Source organism: Gavia stellata, chromosome 5, assembly GCF_030936135.1.
Source record: "Gavia stellata isolate bGavSte3 chromosome 5, bGavSte3.hap2, whole genome shotgun sequence".
NCBI classification, from domain to species: domain Eukaryota; kingdom Metazoa; phylum Chordata; class Aves; order Gaviiformes; family Gaviidae; genus Gavia; species Gavia stellata.
This window is the reverse complement of record NC_082598.1, coordinates 9,520,955-9,527,426: the sequence shown is the minus strand read 5'-3', so window position 1 is coordinate 9,527,426 and position 6,472 is coordinate 9,520,955.

Genomic DNA, 6,472 nt, shown 5'->3' with positions numbered 1-6,472 from the left:
TATCATTGTAAATAGTTAATGCAAGACTCTGCAATTCAGTAGTGATCAGGAGCTGCTGTGTGATGGCTCTTTTGGCTTGCTTGAGATTAATGGGGGTCCCTCACTAAACTTTCTTAGTCCACAGACCTGTGCTGTTGGGATGGAGACAGCAGTCCCTCTCCTCTTCAAGAAGCTCTTCTAGAATGCAATGGAGTCATTTGAGCGTAGTAGCGTGTAGGAAGCTTAACTATGCTGCTGCCTATTTGTATTTGCTGCGTAACAAAGTTGATCTCCAGGCCTGTTTGTCTAAAGTCAGTCATATGCAATAAATTGAAATTTTAAATAGAACCATAGTATATTTTTTAATTCCGTTAAGTCATTAGGATGAGACAACACTGCAAAAATAATTTATTTTTAAAGTGACTTTATGACCCTCAATACCAGAGCATTACTTCAACTTGATCTGTGAATCTAAAAGTTTTTTTAATGCCTAGAGAAAGGGAAGTTTTTGCAACGTTGTTAAAATGATACAGTAAGAAGTAAAACTACATGGAGTTCTCTGGTTCAGAGAATGAAATCATTGAACCAGTGCCCTGAAAGTAAGGGATAATGCCAGACAATTCAGAAAGGGCAACATCAACATTTAAATTCCATTATAATGGAATTGTTGCATACAGAACAAAATGTGGCCCTGGAACTTAATATTTTTTGTCTTGAGTATTCAGTCACTTGGATGTTAGCTGGATTCCATTCAGTGAGGCTGAATGTGTGCTGTAAGATTAAACAAAAACATTTGTTGACTCTAGAATCACTTACAGATGTACTAACAAATTGACCAGAGTAATAGTAGTTTAGAGTTTTCTTAAAGCTTTGTTTGTGTCCTTTCCTTGTTCCCTTTATCCAAGCATGAAGTTTTAAGAAATAGCAAGCCCAAACTTCAGAAGTGCATTACTGTACCTCAGCAAGGCAGGACATCCCAGCTTCTCTTGCCCTTGCTTGTAAAGAAGCACCTGTCTGTGCAAGCCTAGGCATGATATGAATTAGCTTATTTGATTTTAGAGTGTGGAATACTGGAGAAAGAAGCAATGAAAGTGGCTTTTTTTTTTTCCCCCTGTCCAAGCTTTTTATTCTTAGGAAAGAACACATGTGCATACCCAGGCTTCTTTAACAACTTGCCCTACAGCAAAGTGCTGGGTTTCTTTAGGGTCCATTTTCTTTCATGAGTGCCATGAGGACCAGAAAGAGTGAAATGAGTGTAATGAAGAAGGTGAGCCCAAGGAAGATGCTGAGCAAGAGTTCTGATCACAGAGTGTTTTTTCCTACTCTAGTGCTCTGTAGTTATCTCCACACGAAACAGTCTAGGCTTAGTATGGTTAACACTCTAGTGTTGGGCCAGTATTTTGTGGGTTAACTTGATTTTTTTTCACTGGCAGCTTTGCCTTTTAACCTTTCAGTTAAATACCATAGGATGCTTGATGCAATGGGGGAGGAGCCTTTGGTAGTTGCTTGACATCTCCATGTGAAATTGGTCACTTCTCTCACTAAGTTGTGTCAAAGTGCAGACCACTTGTCTAGATGAAAGAAGCTTGAGACTTTGACATTATACAGTTTAAGAGTGAATCACATTTTCATAGTAAGATCTGACTGGAAAAAAAGACTAAAAAATGTTAAGCCAGAGCCCTCTGGGAATCTGGTGCCTTTAACAAGAACTGTCATTTTGTAAAATGTTACATCTATAGCATAGCCCGTATGTTTTCTATTGTTTTTGTACAGTTGTAAATTCAAAATATTCTGTCTTTGGGTACGTATTTTCAGTGTAATACAATATGTATAATAAAAATTTAGATTTTCTAAGGAAATAGACTGATAGTCTTTTTAATAATCAAGTTGCATATTGTACTAACAGTTGGGTTGGTGATGAGTACCGCTAGCCTGAGACCAAAAAGCCAAATTGCATGATAATGTGTATCCATTCTAGATTGCTTCTGTAGATGCATTTCAAAATTGACTGACATAAGCTAGTTTTGCTGGTTAGGATGTTTGTGAGTAGGAGGTGTTACCAAAATACCTGCCCTTCCTTTCTGGGAGGATTTGCTGAAAGCTGATTAACCTTGGGTGATGTATCTCCACAGTGTGTGGGTGTGCATATACTGAAGCACTCGAGCCACAACCTAGACCTGATGGTACGAGGAAGGTATGCCATGCACAGGTTCTGTGGATGGCCCGTGTGGTATGAAAGTGTGGAATAAACCCTATTTTTTTTTCAGTGCCACCTTTAGCTGAATTACAGCAGTGGCTGCTTCTCTCCATTTTAGCATGCTGCAGAAGGTGGGTGGGTTTTGATGTTGTTTTTGCTTTGGAGTTGGTGGGTTTTTTCAAAAATTGTTTTCATGCTCAGAGATACAGTTTCTATGGTCTAGTTTATCCCGTGATAAACATGAAGGCTTATCTTACAATGTGGCGCTATATGGATGTGTGTGGCTGGCCTCATTCCAGTTTTCTTATGTACAGCAGTGTGACGTGGCTCTGTTATATTTGCCTGTGCTGGTGCAGTGCCAGGCATAGTCTGAGGTTTTTCGTTTCTGTGTCGGATCGACCTTATCATAGCTGTGAAGGGAATTCTGTTCCAGGTCAGCTGCTCTGGCAGAACGCTTGGGACAAAGCTTTGAGAATAGGTTGAGATGCACATTTTGTTTGTTACTTCGTAGGGCACTTGCTCTGTCAAAGAGACTTCCTGGTGCCCAAATGAGTGACTCACTGATAATGTTTTATATGAATAGGTATGTGCCAGTTTGCCTGTCTTCTGAGAATGGTCTGCACAGAGTCAGATCCATCTATTTTTAGTGATCTCTCTGTCACTAGACATTTTGGACAGGGTTAGCTGGTACAAGCACATAGGGTTTTTTTAATGTTTAGGATGCTGCTCTAATACTAACTCTCGTGACTGATGACTGACCAAACATTGACCTCTTTAAGACCCAGACAAACTAGTGTCAGATACTGTCCTAAAGCTGTCCTGTATTCCTAATGCCTTTAGACAGAACCTAAAACATCTTGGACTTTACTCTGCCCCTGTGCATGCAGGTGTGCATGTACAGGTAGGTTCTTCTGGCAGCAGGAAAGGAAAATTAAGGCAAGAAGGAAAAAAAGTGATTGTTCTAAAGTAGATGAGGCAACATTGTTTTCAGAACCTTCTGTGTTTCAAGACGCTTGCATGTGTATTGGGTTTGCGTGGCAGCGCTTCGGTAGCAGGGGGGGCTACAGGGGTGGCTTCTGTGAGAAGCTGCTAGAAACTTCCCTTATGTCTGATAGAGCCAATGCCAGCCGACTCCAGGACAGACCTGCCACTGGCTAAGGCTGAGCTAATCAGCAACAGTGGTAGCGCCTCTGTGATAACATATTTAAGAAGGGGGGGAAAAACGGGAAAAGGGAACCAGAGAAGAGAGGAGTGAGAATATGTGAGAGAAACAACTCCGCAGACCCCAAGGTCAGTGAAGAAGGAGGGGGAGGAGAGGCTCCAGGCGCCGGAGCAGAGATTCCCCTGCAGCCCGTGGTGAAGACCATGGTGAAGCAGGTTGTCCCCCTGCAGCCCATGGAGGTCCACGGTGGAGCAGACATCCACCTGCAGCGCGTGGAGGACCCCACGCAGGAGTAGGTGGATGCCCGAAGGAGGCTGTGATCCTGTGGGAAGCCCATGCTGGAGCAGGCTCCTGGCAGGACCTGTAGACCCGTGGAGAGAGGAGCCCATGCTGGAGTAGGTTTGCTGGCAGGACTTGCAATCCCACGGGGGACCCACGCTGGAGCAGTCTGTTCCTGAAGGACTGCACCCCGTGGAACGGACCCATGCTGGAGCAGTTCGTGAAGAACTGCAGCCCGTGGGAAGGACCCACGTTGGAGAAGTTCGTGGAGAACTGTCTCCCATGGGAGGGACCCCACGCTGGAGCAGGGGAAGAGTGTGAGGAGGAAGGAGTGGCAGAAATGTGTGATGAACTGACCGCAACCCCCATTCCCCGTCCCCCTGCGCCGCTCGGGGGGAAGAGGTAGGAAAAAAATCGGGAGTGAAGTTGAGCCCGGGAAGAAGGGAGGGGTGGGGGGAAGGTGGTGGTTTTTTTAAGATTTGGTTTTACTTCTCATTATCCTACTCTGATTTTGATTAGTAATAAATTAAACTAATTTCCCCAAGTCAAGTCTGTTTTGCCCATGATGGTAATTGGTGAGTGATCTCCCTATGTCCTTATCTCGACCTATGAGCCTTTTCCTCATATTTTCTCTCTCCTGTCCAGCTGAGGAAGGGGAGTGCGCGAGCAGCTGTGTGGTGATTAGTCTGGTTGGGCTTAAACCACGACAGCATGGTGCCAGACCTTCTCCTGAGGAACCTGGGGACATTCCTTCATCTAGCTCTCAGAATATGGTTCCTGAGTAGCATTTGGTATTAAAATACACTTACTCCTTCCTGGTAGAAATTTCATGAACAGAAAACAATCCATTTCTCTTAAGAGTGGTTGATTCAAACCTTCAGTAGCATTTAAGATTGGTTCTAGTGTCTGATCCATCATTTGGTGTCATTAAAGTCCATAATCTCTCTTCTTTTTCTTCATCTTTCAATAAAAATCATTATTGGCTGTTTCTTCATGTAGGAGACACAAGCTCTCATGACTGATCTTGCTTGTGCTAAAATTTTGTGGTCATACTCTGCACTGATCCAGAGCTGTTGGCTAGATGGTTACTCAAGTTGTACCTAAATGGAAGATCAGCCTTGCTTCCTCCTTCCCTCCCCAAAATGCTGCAGGTACTGACAGCAGAAGCAACACTACCTGCACTGGGTTTTAAATGTCTTTCTCCTCTTTTGGGTAGAACATAGCTATTGGAAAACATTTTAGTCTGTTGGAAAATATTTCAGTCTCTTTTCTGCAAAAAGCTTGGTGATGTCCATTAAAAGCTGTCTCACTGAGTTATAAATAGATTCTGTTTTCTGTCTCTTCTATGACAACAGTGCCTGTAAAATCCCTTCCCTGAAGTATTTTGGTTTATTCTCTCTTACAGACCGCCAGCTACCCTTTCAGCATTTCTAAAGTTTGAGGCCAGGGGAGCTAATAGCTGTAGACATGCTAGGTATCATACCTGAGTTGTCCAGGTAAGAAACATTGCCAGAGCAGTTCTCCATGCCTTTTTTTGATGTCTGAAAGCTGCCCATGGAAGGAATGTGTATATATGAGCAATGACTTGAAGGAAAATGCAAGGCACCTTACCTTAGGATTCTTTGAGCTATATATTGACAAATGCATCTCCGCTTCTACAGAGTCCTTTGTTCTGGATCATCGTTTGAATCCAGTAGAGCTGGAGCACTGTAGGAAGGCCCCATCCTTTTATACATGCTGTTTTTTCATGAGGGAGGCAGGTTGTAGGTATGCCCTGGGAGTTGTTGCTGGAAAACCCGACATCTTCAGTTTGGATGTTTAGGGGTTTAAATCCCCACAGGACCTACAAGAATATGGGCAATGTGTTATAGAGTCTCCAGCTGCTGATGAGTGACCTTCCTGACTTGGTAATGCTCTTAGTGTCTCAGCTGTGTCTGATCCTAGAGAGCTGCATTTTAGGTAACTGTGCACACTCCCTTTTACCTTTATTTCATTAAATCATGCTTTTCTTCTGTGTATTCTGCTGTAAGGCAGCTGACCAATTCGTATAATTTTTCTTTTTTGCCTAGAGCATTAGATGGGTTTGACCTGCATCCTTAACACTGACTACAGGCAAGACTGGTTTATTTTGGAGTTCTTCACCTTTTAAGACCATCTTTTTATCTGATGGGGACTAATTAAGAATTAAATGCTCAGTACTGCTTGGGAGAAAATTTCTGGACTCAGTTCACATATTATCATGCCTTTGATTGGAGAAACCATCAGATCTCTGCTGCAGTACCACACCTTTCCTTTGGCTATCTCTACTTTTTTAAATTATTCCTTCTAAATCCAAGCCCAGAAGAAACACATTTTAAAAAGAGTTTTGAGTTACTTGTTTCAAAGTGACTGTAAACTCTTTTTATTACTTAAATTCCTTCAGCTCCCTTTTGTGGGTTTTGTTATTCTATCTACACAATGCCGATGATGGAGGTTTCTGCTGGTGCAGTTTGAGAAGAGCAACACTACATTTTTGGTTGAAAGGGTTTTAATCTTGACTCTGAGGTGTAGTGGTGTGTCCTCGCTCACCAAAGCTGTGGTGCCATCATGTGGCCATTTGGTCAGGTACAGGTTTTAATGTCTCTTCAGCACACAAATCTCTTGTATACATTCTTTCAGAAGTGCTGATGGCTTTGCCTTGCTTTTCTTTCTTGCTTGTCTAAGTATGGCAGAACTTCTCTCCCTACCTGAAATGAAGGAAACTCCTGGTGGCCTCCTTCCTGCTCAATGAGTTCAAGATCTGCCTAGAACTGTTGAGGATTCTGGTCATAATTATGTAGCAAAGGTCCTCCTGATTGGAGGCCCATCCACTGCAT